This window comes from Lepisma saccharinum, chromosome 24 (assembly GCF_977018435.1).
Source record: "Lepisma saccharinum chromosome 24, izLepSacc3.1, whole genome shotgun sequence".
In the NCBI taxonomy this organism is placed as follows: domain Eukaryota; kingdom Metazoa; phylum Arthropoda; class Insecta; order Zygentoma; family Lepismatidae; genus Lepisma; species Lepisma saccharinum.
Genome location: NC_139252.1, coordinates 63,254,124 through 63,273,132, shown reverse-complemented (window position 1 = coordinate 63,273,132; position 19,009 = coordinate 63,254,124). Strand labels below are relative to the sequence as shown.

Genomic DNA, 19,009 nt, shown 5'->3' with positions numbered 1-19,009 from the left:
AGGACACACTGCTTCCGAGGGGAAGACCGGAAGGAAACGACGCGACAACGACAAAGGCCACCGCTGGCCTTGTGTCACGCAAAGGGCAATTCGTCCATTCGCCAATACAGCGGTATTCGTGTACCGCAAAATACGAACGGAAAATGCGGGTCAAGGTATCGAATGACAAGCTGTAAAATGCCTCTACGCGGCACATGTAATACGCTGATTTGAGGAAGTAGCCACGAATTGCCCATGTCACATAAAAGCAAAAACTGCAATCCTTCACAGGCTCTACGGAAGAGTGACTGCCAAAATAACAAATCCAAAATGCTTGACCTTTTTTCGTTTTCCTTAACCTTTATTTGCACGACCCATACTTAGGTAAGGTTTGGTAATTAGCAATTAAGAAAATAAATAAATATTTAATGCAAAACCCTACCAAAAGGCCACTTAAGATGAAAACTGAAGCTGTATTTAACCAGAGAATTTGATTGGCTTAGGTTCTGGCGTATGGACTCTCAGCCAGTATAATCTTATGTGGGGCTCGATAATTAAATCAAGACGACTTAGGTGGGCAGGCCATGTGGCACGAATGGGAGAGAAAAGAGGAGTTTACAGGATTCTTGTTGGGAAACCTGATGGTAAGAGACCTGTAGGAAGGCCAAGACGAAGATGGAGGGACAACGTTGAGATAGACCTAAAGGAAATCGGTAGGGATGGAAAAGAGTATATAGATCTTGCTCAAGATAGGGACAGATGGAAGGCCTGTGTTGCTGCAGCCATGAACCTTCGGGTTTAAGAAGGCTAGAGAGTTAGTTAGGGCTCGTGGTGTCGTCCCTACATGTTTGCGATTGTCCGTTCATCCATCTTATCTTACCGCCATTCATTCTCATCTTCGTCATTAACCAAAGGGGCAGAAGAGTGAAGTAAAATAAACTAAATCAATCAATAAGTCATTGTGATGGCAAAAATTCTTGGTCACAAGTGGAATTTCTTGACTTTTTATTCACTTCTTGCCCTACTTGTTTATTCCTTTACTTTTTATTTACTTTCTTCACCCTAGTGACACTGAGTGAGTGGGTGAGCAACACTAACGTGATTGCATATAGTCCGTCCTCGAACGCGTTAAATGGCAGTCTTTCGTGTTCGTCACCTATCCCGGTTTCGAATCCCGGCGTGGGAGTTATTTGTGAGTGTCCAATCATCAATTTCGTCATATCGTTACTCATCTTCAACGTCGCGATTAGCAAACTGTGGAAATAAATTTAAGCTAAATAACGAAAACATAGGAAAAGCGGTTACTCCAGTTCGTGAGCTGTGTGGAAACTTAGCTAGATCAGGACGTACGCAGTGGGGTGTAAATTTTACGTCGAAATTTATACTCTTGACACACAAAAGCCAATTATATTTTCGTGAAATTCTGGCCTGATTTCACAACTAACTCTCTAGCCTTCTTAAACCCGAAGGTTCATGGCTGCAGCAACACAGGCCTTCCATCTGTCCCTATCTTGAGCAAGATCTATATACTCTATTCCATTTCTACCGATTTATTTTAGGTCTATCAGGTCTAGGCCTGATTTCATTATCATATAATCCCATACCCATTTAAAATTTTCCAGTTGAATTCAATATGGCGGACCTCGGCTTGGCATACACAACTATGGTTCCCACTGGGCCTAAGCTGTTTTTATCATGACCAATTGTACCCAGCATAACTCCTTTACAGTTCGTCAGGGGTGTTAAAGGACTTGTGACTCACCCTGTACACTTCTCCCTCCTTGCTTCTCTTTCTCATAGAGAGGGAGGGGAGTGTGTGTGTTGGGCGCAAGTGCAGTCAAAGCGCAGTTCTTGTGCGTAAATTTTGTACATAAAATACACAAAACATCATTACGTCGCGAAGTAAATCTCTGTGAAACATATCTACAATCGTTACTTTCAATTTTCAAGATAAAACTCTTCGATGTACTTGAATTCAATAATTTATGCCCCCAACCCGTATTGTATCCAATGTCACTGTTCTTGTTATCGAATATGATAAAAGCCGCCCCTACTACAACCGTGGACCGAACCCTGGACTGGCTAGACGATCACGAGTATCGATTATAGTCTCTCGCCTAATACTCCGGAAGGAGTAGACGATACACGGGGCCTCCAGGAAAAGAACAAGCCACTGTCGTTTGTCGCCAGATCGGCTCAACTTATTCTCTGTTTACAGTCAACTTGTTGTACACACAGCCGAATCGGAACTGAAACTAGTTTAAATTGACATCCGAACCACCGGCATATGCCGCCACTAGGAATCGAGCCCAAGATACCGCTACAAAACGCTTTGGGGATATCTTCTCTCTGTTTATCCTCAGTCGTGGTCACTTTCACTGAAACACTCATGGGAGCGCCCTGGAAATACTTTGAGGATGGAGGGGTCAAATTTCCAGATACTTTCACAAAAGCACCGGAAACTCTGTTGAGGTTCAAGCAATAAATTAGTATTTATCCTTAGACATTATTTAGTTGCTTTATTTTACGTCGCTTTTTGTGCTACTTTTGCCTAATTTGCGCAGATGGGGATGAGTGATGACATGATGGACACTCACAAACATCCATGTCCAGGCCGGGATTCGAACCCGGGACCTCTGGCGTCGTAGCGCGATGTAACCGGGACCGGCCGAAGGTTCAAGGAAAATTTAATGAAATCTGGATTTGATATAGGACCTCTCTCCCACACATGCTCTCTTTGTGGGAAGTTAATAGATGGATTTGTTTTATTCTACATCGCTTTCCTGCCACTTTTGGCTAATTGCTAAGATGAGGATGAAAGGTGATAATATGAAATTAATGAAGGGACAGTCACTAACACACAAAGAGAGAGTCCAAACGCCGGAGCCTCGTTAGTCTGCAAAATACAGTCCAGGGTGTACTACATGGAAGAGAGGTTTGACACCGAAGAAAGGCTCACCCCCTTACATCTGTCGTGGGAAGTGAAGAAACAAATAAATCGAATTGAATTGTATAGAAAAAGATTCGCAAAGAAGTCTTTTCTGAATTAACGTGGCCGAAGTAAACATTCCACTCACTATTTATGTGTTCATCCCGCATTTTGTAATACCTATATATATATTTCGTTACAGTCCAGTCCCGACACGAGATAATGTGTCGTCATCACTTTACGGTTCAAGAAAGGTCGCAGCATAAGTGATCCATAAAGGCTGAGATAACAGTGGGCATTGCACCACAATGGACATCAGTTAGTTACTTGTACCTAAGAAAACAATAGGAGAAGCAATTTTTTTGGTTAAGTAGCCTTAACGACTGATTGAATTTAAATTGTAGGGTGCGTCGGCACATTAGGTCATATTGCACACTTGAATGTATACGGGCAAATATACCCTTATCTAAAATTCTTACTTAAAATGTTAAAACAAAGGGTGTACAAAGCCCCTTAGAAAAAGGACCTGCACAAGACAAACACAACATATTAAAAAGTGGAAGAGTGCAAAAAGCTAAAAACCTTCGATAAAAAACTGTTGTCATCTCCCAACAGGGATGACAAACAGTTGGGAAGATTACAAGTCTGCCTGAGGAAAGCAAATTCAACAACAATATGCCGACTACTTAAAATAACATTACAAACACGACACATTAGAGGGTTCAGCCCTTGCAGCAGGTGGGCATAGGTTTCCTTCACAGGCACGACAATGCCAAAAAAAAAAAAAAAAAATCAATACCAGATCCTTACATGTATCCTCACTCCCTTGACCATATATATAGGGAGATACAGCCCCATGCTTTATCTACACTTCCCTTGACCATATTTATGGGGAGATACAGCCCCATGCTTTATCTACACTTCCCTTGTCCATATTTATGGGGAGATACAGCCCCATGCCTTATCTACACTTCCCTTGACCATATTTATGGGGAGATACAGCCCCATGCTTTATCTACACTTCCCTTGTCCATATTTATGGGGAGATACAGCCCCATGCCTTATCTACACTTCCCTTGACCATATTTATGGGGAGATACAGCCCCATGCTTTATCTACACTGAAAAAACAAAGGCTTTGAAAAGGAACACAATATGAAAAAATCAGATACTGAAATGAAATGAGAACAATAAACCGTCAGAAAAATGAAATTAGTTAAAAGGAACACATAAATACATAGGATGCTGTTTGCCCTTGGCCTCAAAATGTGAAAACTGGCCCACCCACTAGCTAGGCAAGGTCTGAAATCAGAATTGGTGTCATTTTTCAAACATCAGTGTTCTTTGGTGTGTGATATCACAAAGCAAAGGAAGGAAAGTGTAGAAATAATACCTACACTTATGAAGGTATGTTTACCTGTCTGCCTGTCGGAGTACTTCCATATATTGTGAATAGGTTAATAAAAGGGCTGAGCTGATACCATCTTGAACCGATACTCTTACAGATTCCCACCGATATGCCGATGTATCGGTATCGGAAAGTATCTGTTGGAATTCATCTACCGATACCAGTCCATACTTCCCCGGCATATTGATCTTTCATGGAGTCCTCAAAAATCCCACGTGACACTTTTGTGTACTTGAATAATGCAAAATTCAAAGATTCTTTTTATTTTGCACCAAAAACTGTATTTTGTGATTTCATAACATCTATTTTGATATTCTGATGTAATTCTTGAATATTCTAAAGCAAATTTCTTGGTAAATTTATGAATATAATTGGATGAATATTTACACACTAATATTGATCAATATTTTCAATAAATTTTAATTATTGAAATTTTCAAGTATCGGTGGGAATCGGTAAGAGTATCGGTTCAAGGTGGTATTGGCTCAGCCCTATTATTAACCTATTCACAATATATAGAACTACTCAGACAGGTAAACATACCTTCATGTGCTGTGGACATTAGGTCAGTTGGTTTTCCTGTTTGTACATTTTGCGTACATTAGGTTGACTTCTTATTTCTACTCTTTGTTTTGATTTGTGATGTCATACAGTTAAGACTGCAGTCTGTTAAATTAATAATAATGACACTAGCTATGGTATAACATGATTAGTATTTTGTATATTACTCTACACAAAATGCTTGCTAATTGTGCCTATAGAATAATTGAATTTTAAATCTAAAGAAATTTCATATGACATTTACTTTCGTATGAGCTTCACCCCATTGGTACATGTATTTTGTTCCCTTTCTTAGAGCCTAATAAACACCATTAAATGATTACGAGATTAATGTACTTTCAACAAAAGTGATTCTGATATCTACAAAATTCTTATGTACATTATTTTATAAATTATAAATTTAAAAAATAATCACCAGATTTTAATCTTGATTTAAATCAATCCACGTTGAGCAGCAGTCAGGAAACTCTACGAAAAGCGGTCTCTAGCAACATGATAACTTTGCCTCCATGTGAGCCAAGAAATAATCACCAGAGTTTGGATTACATGTTCATCTGATCTGCCCTGCAGTGGCACAAGTATACTCAGCTTCAGGGAGCTTTCATCAAGAAATGCAGTGTAAAAGAAAATCCATGGTGCAACAGCCCTCGAAGGGCCAGAGCCTTTCATTGCGTGGCATGTGGTGAGCGCATCGGATCCCATCGCCGCTGTTTATCTGGCTTTCATGACCGGAGACCGCTACTTCTTAAGCTTCCCAGTTGTCCTCATGATGCTGAGCCAACGCTGAAATTTTGGGGTCCCCAAATGGGAATCAAACCCAGGACCACTCTCACCAAAGACGACACTGCTAACCACTTGGCTATGCAGGAGCCCAAAAATGCAGTGTACTTTGGGCAAAAATAATGGGTAAATCGACATAGTATGGCCCTCATATCTATAATTCCTTCTAGAGCATCATATATAGGCTATAGGAAATATTAGGCATCTGTTGCCATATATTACATTACTACATGCTCATGATGCTCAACAGTTTCTCTGATCAATATCATTAAAAGAGCTATATCATTGTCTAGAACAATGCAGACATTTTTATATACATTTTACCTACCAATATCAAAATTAAATCAATCCAGCTACTCCTACTGTCTTTGTGGGGTACCTTTGACCCTCTGTACCCCCCAAGAATGTGAAATATTTTGCATGATTTATGAAGATTTTGTTGTTTATGAGAGATTTCAGTTGTTTTTTTCTCACAAAAATGTGTTATTGTGAAGTACAATATGTCTGCTACCTTACTATGAGGCAGCAGAACAACTCGAAGGATTTCCACAAGTGAATATAGCACCCAAACGACATTCCATAACAGCAGCTATAATTTTACATCGTAAGGTTACAATGTTAGGTTCGGGACTGATAGTTATTTTCGACGTGTGCATACAAACAGTTTTTACAAATAAAAAGCAGCGAAAGTACTCCAAAATGACAGGTGTTTACTTAAGCTTGCCATACTTTGGGATCAAATGTTTTACTTGCTTGTGTTTTCTGCATGCTGGAACCATTTATATGCTACGTAAAACATAGAGATCTGTCGATCTAATTCTCAAACCAGGTACAGTGGGGCAACAGTCCTCATTGTGGATTAACTCTCTCAAAAAGAAAGCTTGTGGAGAACTAAAGTGAATTAGGAAATTTAAGAATGCCTCCTGATATCACTCATTACAGGCAAAAAAAAAAAATATTCGTGTGTGTAACATAAAAAATATACATACATACAGTGTACATTAACCGAGGTGCAGTTATCTATATTTGAATAGTGATAACTGATTGCCAGAATTGAAATAACGATACAGCTATCTGTGACCATTGCAACATCAGATTCACATTGCTAAATCCAATTTTATTGTACTCTTCACACAAGCTGCTTCAGTTAAATTTAAAATGAGGCCAAGCCAGGGGTGGCTAAGCAAGCATTGGAGCAACAGCACATGTGCAAGTAACCTGGGTTCACGTCTCATATGAGCTTAAATAATGTTCTCTAGGATTCTATGATAGAACATCCCATTTGCGCCAAACCTATATCATAAAATATCTATAGCTTCGCCATTAGCAGTCAATCTGTATTTAGCACATTCACAATTAAGTCCCAGAATCACCATATGTTTGATTCCAACCACAATGATAAAAACATGATTGCCTCAAGAAAGGAGAACAGATCGTGATATTGAAATATGAGGGGAAGTAAATATAAACAACCTATTGTGCAACAGCCCGCGAGGGCCAAGGCCTACCTACCAGTTGCCAGCCTCACACTCACCTAAGTTGCGAGATCATCCGACCAGTTATGGGGTGATATGTGGTCAGCACAACAAACATCCGGTCGTTTGCGTAGGTTTCCACGACCAGGTTACGCTATTTATTCGTAGCTTCCCAATTTCCTTACGATCGTGGGTGGCCACGGGTCACATACACAGACCGAAATCTCAGGAGAAAGGTTCTTGTGCTTCCCCCAGGGAACTCAAATCTGCACAGGTCCGGAAGTCAGAGCCCAAAGAATGATGCCTTAGATCGTACGGCCACAGTGCAGGACCATGCAGGGAAATGTGCACAAACAAAATGCATGTTCTACTTGTATCAGATTATTGTAACATGTCCTCTGATGTATTCATCTAACTCAACCAGTGGTGGGGGCACTTAACCCCCACTTTTTGTCAGTTTTTCCCCTAGACTATAGCATCCATTTTTACCAAGAGAAAGTAAAATGCCCTTGCCCCTAGTTTTGGCACCCAATCGCCACTACCGATCTCAAGAGTTACCAGGAAGCATTTGCATTTGGGGAAAAGGGTAAAACACTTTACTCTCAAGTGTAAGCACCGAAATGTAAGGGACAGCATATGAAACACGAACTGTAAGTTTTATATCTACTATTACTTTCAGTAACACTAATTCAATGAAATTCAGAAGCTCTTCACTACAACAGAATCCAAGATCATTACAAATTATAAAAGTCTTGTACATATGTTACAAAACTATCGACTCTCAGTGGCATACATGCAAGACCACTTTAACCCACCGTCATCCATGTCCCCATAGTAGCACAAATGTTTCATGCACGGTACTCAGTGCTGCCCTATCAAAACCAACTTTATTTAGATGGATTATTGATGCAAATTGATGTTGAATTCTACTAGCATTTGCTGAAAATCAGGCGAAATATACGCAAACAAGTCCATTGCAGACATTTTCATTTGCTACTAAAGGAAAAAAAAAAATGAGAGAAAGTATCTCATAGAATTACAAGCTTAGACTCTTAAAGCAAATGCACCAAAATAATTGTAGGTTTGTGCATGTTACTCACTATTAAAGGAAATAAATACGTTAAATAGTAAGTATTGATTAATTTAACTACTTACGTGAGTGAGTATTTAAATTAATCAATACTATTTAACGTATTTATTGCACCAAAATATTATTCTAAAAATAATTAAAATTTTGCCACGTAATGAAGGAACTAAAAAAAGAACACACCATTCCCCAAAACTTTCAATGCATTTTTGAAAACAAATTGAAATCTTTCAACTTATATGGGCTTAGATAGGAACTATTTGTTCCAAAATTTTCAGTCAAAATCTTACTGACTCGCAGTAAAAGCAATCAAATGTTCAAATCTCAATATGTTTATCCTACTTTTATGAGATATAGGCTAAGTTTTTTTCTTTTAAAAAAAAGACACTGACTCAAATAAAAGGAACCGAATATTGTCAGTTTTCAATATCGATATTTTGACAACTTGGGACATTTCGTATGGGTACTGCAATGGTTTCTGCACACAAAAAATTTGCATTCTCAACGTTCCGTCGTTTTATTATTCTCATTTCCACCAAATTCGTGGCTGGCGTGCTATGACTTAAGGTAGGAAACGTTCCAGCACACCGTACTGAGTTCCACCTAAGGGAGACTGGTCACTTCAGAGGCAACTAAGCAACTGAAAGAACACCAGAAAAAAAGTGTGAATGTTTTCGTAGGAATAGTGTTTTCCCGACCATTATTGTGCCGGTATTGAAAATATTTCAAAACTTGAAAAAAGGTGACACTGAGTGGATGTAAAACACTTCTCAAATTATACTGGCAAAAAATAAGTAAAGGAAACAAGTGTCCTGCTCTCTGTTGGCACAAGCATATCTTGTAAATAAAAAAGTATTCAAACATCTGACACCCAATATTTCTTCAACTGTTTAACCCTGAAGACAAGCGATAACCTTCGTTTTATGCAACACCCAAACAAATTATATTCTTTGATAACATTAAAAGTTTGCTTTCAAAATAAACTCTTCCCAAAAAGGCAATAACCCCACACCACAGGGCTTTCACATTTATCACAAAAAAGTTTCTCAAGATCAATGAGCCTTGAAGGGCATTCTCTGAGTTACAGCATTGGAGCCTAATAATACAGAATGTTTCAAAGATCCTGCAACCCCAACTTCTATCAATAATAACTTGTAAAAAAATAAGTGACATTTATACAGAGCATTCCCCTGATATTCACTACGAGACTCGGCGGCAAGCGGCCCAGCATCAGCGCTTGTCTTTCCCGGTGAACGGGTCCGCAACAATCGATAAAGTCGGCTATTAAAATTACAGTTTTCATATTGGGTACTAACCTTGACTACAAAAGGTGTTGAAAATTATGTCCCTCTGCTGCAATACTCTCTATTAACTCACGGATGGTGTGCGGATTGTCTTTGTATGCCTTTGTATTTTTTAGAATTCCCCATTTTTCTTTCCACTTTTATTCAGAACTGACCCTGTTACTCTAAACTTTTTACGAGGTTTAATATAGTGGTCCTATGACGAACGGGAACACCAGGAAATTTCGTTGCAAAACGTCGTCGCACTTCTCCACAATTCCTCTTTCCGAAGTAACACTCGACAAGATAAATCCTTTGTTACAATGTAAACTTTTGTGGTGCCATATTAAGCCACAATCTTCAACACACGGACACGACACAACACAACTTCCGAGGGAGGATTACACTGGCGTCAGTCTGCAACGTCAACAGAAAGGGAAAGAGAGCGAAAAAAACAGACTGTAGCGTGTAACTGTCGTGGACCCCGTCCGTCTGGAAAGACAAGCGCTGACGCCGGGCTGCTTGCCGCCGAGTCTCGTAGCGAATGTCAGGGGATGCTCTGTATAAGTTTATACCTTGAAGCCACATTCTTTGGCAAATTTTAAAAATACTTTAGTGTCCTTTTATTCCACACCAGACACCCGAGAAATTAATTAACGAGGCAAGTAGTTTTTCTAGATTTTTCCAGATTACAAATTTCAGGGTAGAAGATGAAAGAAAAAAATTTCGTTTCGTGACTGATGCCATACTAATCTGTGGTTTGGAGCCAATATTGCCTGACAGACTTGGGAATAGCAATTTCATTGGCGAGGTGAAAAACTGGCATATAATCTTAGCAACACTAGTAATCCAGAAATGAGTTAACAAATGCAGGGAGTGTTCTCATGTACTAGCCACACCAGCACACCTACAATCAAAAATAATTGGAATTTAAAGAGAAAAATTTTGCTCTAAAAAGGACAAAAAAAAAAAAGGTGGGAGAAAGGACTATAGTTTATATTTGCACTCCACTAAAATAGTATTTTAAATGAATTCAGAATATATACCATTCATATATAAAAAGGGATACATTACATTTTGTATTAACGTATCCCTTTTTATATTTGAATCGTTGCTATATTGTGGTTTCATTTAAATTAATATTTTTAGTGGAATGCAAAAATAAACTATAAACCTTTTTCATTTCCTTCTCTTGAAGGTAAAGTACAGCAAATAATCTTAACCATCCGTTTAAATGAAATCTTCCTTGCAACAGCTCATCGCATTCCATAGCTTGCTGCCCCTTGTATCTGGCTTTGCCATTTCACTGACACTCAATACTGTCGTCACTGTCACACAGTTACAATGAATTTGTTACTGCTTAAGCCCAGATCGCATTGTTCGAACAATCGCTGCAACATACTCCCAACACTCATGGAGGGAAGGTTAGGCAGAAGGCACTTGTTCTTTCTTTAATCTAAGCTGCACCAAATAGACAATTCATGAATGTTTTGTTTAGGGAAAAAAAGAACCATACGTAGTTTTTTTAAGGGGGGAGGAATGTAGGCTGAAAAACTAGGGAATAAAGGGACAAGAAAGTAAAATGTTTAAATAAAGGGGAAAAAAAGGGAAGTCAAAACCATGTAATCTTGTTGGTGGAAGATAATTATCAACACTTGTTATTTATTCCATGATCCATGTTGAAAAATAAAAAAGGACTTCCCTTTAAAATCCAGTCTCTAATAATAGTTTTGCTCACAGACATTATATTTATGGTAATTTTTATTCACCTGGCAACAGTTAGTTCATGCCAGCGAGCAAGGCATCTGTGTGTGACAGTACAGCTGGGGTGGAGCTAAGGAAAGTGAATCGAGATTAGTCAGTTGTAACCATGAACCTTTCAAAAGTGCCATTGCAGCAAAAGTATGATTTATGGTTTATTTCTCATGAGCTTACAGGGCCACTACTTACACAATTTCTAAAATGCTAAATTCCCAACCATGATCTAAGTCAATAAAATATCACCTTTTTTCACTTCATTCATAAAATTGCTAATTTCAAACACATCCAGTGCTGCACATGGCGTCTGTTAGTTGAAAATCACAAATTGGCATGTTATTTATTCCAAAACTACGAATCGTGATCCTGCGATCATTTCTGCTACGGGTGGGAGTGAGGCCCGTTAGCCAGTAGGTAAGCCCTGGCCCTTATGGGCTGTTGCGCCACAGGTTATTATTATTATTATGAATGGAGAAAATACTGACCGAGAGGCACTGGCGTATGCAGAGGAGGGGGACTGATGCGACTGTCCCTCAAATATTTTGAAAAAATCAACAATTTCAAATAAAAGCCATGAAGAATTTTGGAGAACGCCAGAGCAGTAAGTGCACCCCATTTAAAATGACCCCCGATTGTCATTTTTGAGAGTGGTAAGTTCTAAGCATACGAAATATCTTATTGCACATATCGCCCACTCTAGAAAACAGCTATGTACTATTCACCTTTACAATTCCAGCCCTTCCCGAAAGAAAATCCTATTTACCCCAGTGCTGAGAGGTGTAAATCTGAATTATCATAGATACCAAGTTTAGTCCATTATCAATTAGGTCAACTGTTTATCTACATGAGCAGTACATTCATATAAATGGTTGCATATACATGAAATAAAATTAATCAAACGTTACTCAGGTATATATGTAATATTAATTTCCCTAACAAGAATTGCCCAAACTGAACACTTTTAAATCTTCTGTTCTTATATAAAATTATGGACAGAAAATGTCCCAGAAAATAATAACTGTCAGAGTTGAAAATGCAACATCTCTCGACACTCATGATGCCTTGGGAGTTGATATGTAAGACATTTCTGGCCAACAGATAATATGTACCAAGCAGCACTTGAAGTGGAAACTGTTAGGTAGGGGATGTTTGTTAGAAACTTGAGGTTATCCATTGGGATACTCCTATGTTTAGCCGAGAGACAATGCGTCAGCTGGGGAGATGTTTTACATACCATCAACCTCGATACACTTTTATTCAAGCACATATACCAAGGAGAAAATATTATAAGTCTGCAAAAAATAGCATGGTACACCTGCACCATGAATGAGCGGATGTGAATTAATTTTCTCAACATTTTGGAATTACAATGCATGCAGTCACTTGCAAATAAGGCAAAGTCACACATAATAAAACAATAAGTACATCAGAAGCAGACAAGCTTCATCAAACTAATAATTTTACTGAGAGCATTACAAACATAGCACCTATTGTTAAAAAGTATTTGTGAAGAAGAAAATTGACAAAGGAAATATGCATGTATGGAGGTGAGTGAATTCATTCAACAGAAATATGACTAACTTTGCTGCAACTGAAAAGCCAATACCACCACAACATTTGAACAATGCTTTTTAGCCATGAGTGTATCATTCATCGCACTTCCTTGTACAAGATTCATTATTAGTGCAACTGGTACATCACACTGCATATTCTGAAGACAAAAAAGGCAAGAAACTATGGTAGCCATACAAAATTGCAATCCATATCAAGAGTTCAAAACTGCATTTTAATGCTTTGTTCTGGTTCTCTTAATAAATGACAATTTTTTTAAAAAATTTACACTTAATACTTCCTCCAAACCAAAAATTTTATTTATAACAAGCAACTGGATTGGCAGACAAAATTTTTTTCACTGTCACTTGCCATATGGTGCTTCACTGACATGTTCAACCTGTGGCGCAACAGCCCTTGAGGGCCAGGCCCTAACTACGGACTGCCAACCTCACTCGCACATGCCTCAGCAGAGGTGGACGAACATGCACCTAGTTAAGAGGTGACGTCTGGTCAGCACGACAAACTTCCAGTTGTTCTTGTAGGTATCCCATGACCAGGTTACGCTACTCACTCATAGCTTCCCAATTTCTTCATGATGGTGGGTGGCCACCATTACCATTCACTGACTGAAATCTGGCCTTTTCTTTGTAGTGACTAAAGTTTCTCTTACTCAGGATTTCGGCATAATTTCATGTATGTTCAAGAGTTATGTAATGAATGAAATGCAATGTCAGTTGCAACAGGTAATTATTACTAGGTGTTAACCAATTAATAGTAAATGGTCAAAAGCTTTTATATTTTCCCCTCTAAATTAATGGAAACCAAATTCAGATTTAACATCCCACTTTCCTACTATCAACATGAAAACATGTGCAATCTGCAAGCAATTATCTATCTTCTCTCTTGTGTTCATTATTAATTTAAGCAGTTAGATCCAATAGTTCTCTAAATATTTAATACTCTTCATTTTTCAACTGACTTGTGTTTTATTTTAGAGTGTTTTGCAAGTGATATTAATTACAAAGTGGTAACAGCAAATGAAATTACACAGTACTGCAAAAGTGACATAATGCTTTTGTCCACTAAAAGCCTTCGAACAGTGGCGGTGTCAGACTTTCTTGCGTAGATGGATTACTGGATACTGTTAAAAATTAGGGTACCTCCAAATAAAAATGTATTTTGATATTCACATTATTGTTACGTGATCTACACACTTTCATTTTATTATCACGAAAGCCTATTACATTTTTACTGGGTGGGCAACCTGATTTTGGGTGGACTGTGGCCGACCCTTCGCGCTACTCCTACCTTACAAGCACTTAATCTGTACATAAATTAGCGGAGTCTCTTTCGATATCTGACCCAAAACATTTGAACGATAATGACGCGTCCTGATATAATTCCCATAAATAATGAATCTAACTATGATGCGCAGAGTTCAAAATTATTATTTACTAAACAAGATGCAACAGCTACAAGGTCGAACCAGAGAGAAACACATTTATGTGAATATGATTATTTTTAATGATCTCTTGTGGAATAAACTTTTGCTTTTATTAGCGTAATGAGGTAGCTATGGTTCTCTGTTATGAAAGAGAAACTTCCACCCAGACTTTGCACACGCCTAGTATTCACGCACCGTGTATGTGTTGCTTCGGGAGAGAGGGAGGGGGGGATATACGACGAAGTCCAATAAATACAGGCAATGCTGTTATTTTAATTAATTTTTAAAACTGCAATGCTATTACTTTGTCGTCTTAGCAGCGAGCTTTTCGACATCGACATAAGTGCTTTCAACATGTTTTTATTAACTGACATTCCTGAGAACCACTCCCACTAATACCAAAGCACTATTCATATCATCTTTATTAATCGAATGCATAAGGCTATCATACATGCAAAAAAACGTCTCATCATTTAAAGTAGAAATGAAATGCCAGATGCAACCGGCTGCTCGGGGCAAGTACAACAGTGCATACGTCAACCGCACACGATGTCACTGACACAAAGTGCACCGGTAATTCTTTCATACAAGAAACAACTGATTGCATGTTGACAGTAAGTTTACTTCATATGATCAGAAACACACTCACCTTTCGTACGTTCCTCCTAATGTGTATAATTCACTTTAAAAAAACACAATTACAACAATATCTACCAACACTAGTGAAAAAGCACTGTAACACCCTTCCGCGCCAAACAAAACCCAACGCCGAACGCTTTGGCTAGTGTCGCCAACTGTGTCAAAGTATTATGTCCATACTTGATTCAAAATTTCCCTTCATGACAAAATTTCCCTCCGACCTCAAGGTCTCGTGCAAGAACTGATAGAATCACGGCGCCTCTGCCCTCTGGCGTTAAATTCTGGAACGCTCCAATAGTTAACGACTTGCATCTCGACTCGCATCACAGTTTTGTGAGTGGTGTTCCGCAGCTCTTCCAAGCCGCAGGCAAACTCTACATTCCAGCAGAAGAAAGATTAACGAGTTTACAGTCATTGCAGGGGTTGCTCTCTCTCAAAATTCATGCGTAAAAAATAGCCTTGAATTAGTTGATCAGAGAATCTCTGCTATCCAAAACCCATCTTCCGTGATGGCGGAAGATCCCGTGTTCAAGTCCCCGCCATGGCCAGATTTAGGTTTAGTTTAAGAAGGGGTGCACGAATTTCGGGTGGAAAATTGTCCCATTATGATACGAAACCAGCACTTTGGTTATGTCACCACCTGGTTGGACTGTAAACATAGACGTGCGCAGGACTTTTTTTCCAGGGGGGCAAACAAGGTACATTTTGCCCCATACTGGCTGAAATGAAATTATATGTGCGAAATATGTAATTTTTGATTGATTTTCATTTTCCAGGGCGGGGGGGGGGGGAGCCTTCCGGACGTCCATGATTGTAAGTGCAGTGATATATCCAGAATTATTCATCGTGTCCGCAGAGGCGCAACCACGATTTTTTTTGTCTGGGGGAGGCAAGTACCAGGATAAACGTACGAATAATAATAATAATAATTGTATTAATAATAATATCATTATAATATTATTATTATTATTATATTATTGATTTGCTTTATTTTACTTCGCTTGTTGTGCCAGTTTTGGCTAATTTGCGAAGATGGGGATGAGTGATGGCATGATGAAAATGATGAATGGATACTCGCGAACATCCATGCCCAAGCCGGGATTCGAACCCAGGGCCAGAATATTAAAATAGATATTATGTAGTCACAAAATATTATTTTTCGTACAAAATTAGTGTAAAATAAAAAGGAAGTTTTAATTTTGCATAATTTCCAGGATAATTAGACTGTCTAGAAGTCGCGCGGGATTTTTGCGGACCCCCTGAAAGAGCAAAATGCATGCGCACCTTCAACCTATAGACTATACTCTTTTTGGTCAACAAATATCTGGTCACCCTATGAAAGAGAAGACAGGGAAACAGTGGGAGACAGAAACAAAGAGGGAAGGAAAGACAGAGAAAGGAAGGAAGAAAGTTATAGAGAAAGATAAAGAACGAGGCAGAAGGAAATAGAAATACAGATATTCAAAAAGAGATGGAGATTGAACAGTTATGAACACTCGACCAGAGCATTGACTGCTTTCCGTCCACGGTGCATTCGATCGAAATTTCCTGGCGACGCACTTTGTATTCATCCCCTGCAGTAGCGTACGCAGGATTTCATCAAAGGGGGTTATTGCTATAACTTTCTCCAAATTCACATTACCATTGTTCTATTATACTTTCATTAAATAATAATACTTATAATTAATTAATTAGTTGTTAGTTGTTCTTACCAACAAAACATTTTACAATAGTTAAGATTATTGTAATTTGAATTCAGAGATTCAAATGTGCCCCGGTAAACAATGGGAAGGCGGACTGGTGACTGTATTCTTGTCCGCCCAGCCTTTGTCTACACATTAGCCGCTTGCAACGAACCAAGAACTTTCTTTAGTTAATGCTCATTGTTCACACACACAAACAAAACATGTTCGTTGAACATTGTTGCAGCTGAGATACAAAACAACATCTTTTTCTAAAATCATATTTGCAGTCATATTTTATTTTCAAGAATTCTGTTTATTTTCAAGGCATTCACTCTGAAAGACGCGTGTGTTTGGAATGCTGTGCAGGCGAGAATAAAATTTTGCCTAATTCCTCTAATTAATTAATTAAATATGATTATCGCTCTTTTCCCAAATGTCCATAAGCAACTTTGGTTCGATCCCCGGCCGGTTCAAATCCGGGAACTTTTCTAACGGTGGAAGCGGCCCCGGCGCCCACCCAGCGTCGAATAACATGGGTACCTGGGGGAAACCCTGGGGGGTAAAGGCGGTCAGGGGCGTGATGCTGATCACATCACCCCCACTCACGACCGGATCAAGAAAGTGTGGGGCGTTACCCCCACACCCCCTATACGCCTTCATGCACAGGGGAGCACTTTACCTTTACCTTTTTAGCAATCGATATCCGTGCTGCATGGGAATAATAATTCAAATTATTATTATTAGTAGTAGTAGTATTGTCGCAGATCTTTGACTGTGATAAATTGGCCATTTTAAATTTTTTCCTCAGCATTTTTCATAATATTTCAAAAGCTCAAGGGGGGTTTAAACCCCGTAACCCCCCCCTTGCGTACGCCACTGATCCCCTGTGATCCTGGACACCCGCCGCAAACACGTAGACCGCAAACTGAAATACCAGAGTTCCATCTTTATTAACTGAAAACTATTTCACATTTCCTGTTTTAGTAAGTAATGAAATATTTCTAAATATATTTTGTAAAGATATGATTTCTAAATTAGCAATTGCAAAACTAATAGAAGTGTTTTGGTTATATTCATTTTGCCCGGACGACATTGTGAGCATTATCTTAAACGGTTGTAATATTTGTGGATAAAAACTGTTTCTTGATGAACAATACAGGCGTATATACAAGCAAAGATTCAAAATACTCACAAGAATCATTCGGAGGGATTATAGTGATAGCCCTTTCTTTTAAATCATCGTGCTATGTTTACGAGTCTTAAAATTGGAGAGAGAAGTAAATGGGCGTGACCTTGAGAGAGAATGAAAGAATGGGAGCTGGATATAGAAAGAGAGAAAGAAACATAAAAGCGAGTGAGTGAGAGAGAGGGGATGGAAAATAGAACGCTCAAGAAAGAGAGAGAAAGAAAGGGACTGCGGAGAAGAGAGAAAAAGAGGAACGAAGAAAAGAATGGCACAAACAAAAGAGTCGAGGAAGAGAGAGAGAGAGGACAACAAAATCGAGACAGAAAGCGGAAGAGAGAAAGAAGTTAAGTAAATAAACAAGAGAGAGGAAAGGTGAAAAGATGGCGCAATATCTACTGAAAATACAGAAAGGAGGAAAAGGAATACAAACAAATAATTGAAGAATTAAATTATTTTCTGAATTCCAGGAGTGTCCAAATGATCCCTTAACCCTCTCTCTTGACATCCGTAAATACACGATTGCTTCGTATATTGTCTTTCAGTAACCCCTGTAAATATAATCTTGTCTATTGGCAATTGGCATTGTAAGTTTCTTGTAACATTTAGACGTGCTGGAGGACGTATAACTCAATAGGACAAGTCGAATTCAGATTATTTCAAATTTATGAAAATATACATGTCACATGAGGAGCAAAGTAACGAGTATTTTTTTTATGACTTTTGCAAATGTAACAGCATGGTAACAGTTACTTATCAAAATAATCCTGATCGATTCTGCCCCCTCCTATGATTACAATCTTAGAACAATTGTATTGTATACCGCTGTCCAACATAAAGAGGTGGCCAACACACCCCCACCCCCATAACAGATGAACTAGGGTAATATAATATTTACTATATCTGTTGAAAAGACTTCATGCTGCTTACTGTTTTCTTGCTCAATCGTGATTCGTGGACAAAATAAAACTTTATATACAAACAAAAACACATTAACGGGATTTGAACTCAAAGCGCTGAGGTTGACCGTCTAGAACCCGTTATTGAAAGCAACTCGGACTTGCCTTGGTTCCTGTTTACATGAACCTTTAGAATCACAAAAATTCCCACTACAGCAAAAAATTTCCCTCTACTTGGAGAATTTTTACAGGAGTTAGCACCACTGTGAATATGACAGAAAAACAAGTTGAGCAAGTATTCATTCGCTCATGTTAAGATATTTACTAATAAATTATTCAAATCAAC

At 38.6% G+C, this 19,009-nt stretch overlaps 1 protein-coding gene across 3 annotated transcripts in view; it reads right to left on the bottom strand.

Annotated features, from left to right (window-relative positions):
• Nucleotides 1-15,055, bottom strand: part of l(2)gl (LLGL domain-containing protein l(2)gl) — a 125,024-nt gene extending 109,969 nt beyond the window's left edge. The window contains exon 1 of one of the 3 annotated variants that reach the window (XM_083110735.1): nucleotides 14,907-15,055. The gene's annotated coding sequence lies outside the window, so the exon portion shown is untranslated. The remainder of the gene's footprint in view (nucleotides 1-14,906) is intronic. The other 2 variants (XM_083110736.1, XM_083110737.1) reach the window with 2 other exon arrangements.
• Nucleotides 15,056-19,009: the final 3,954 nt, after the last annotated feature.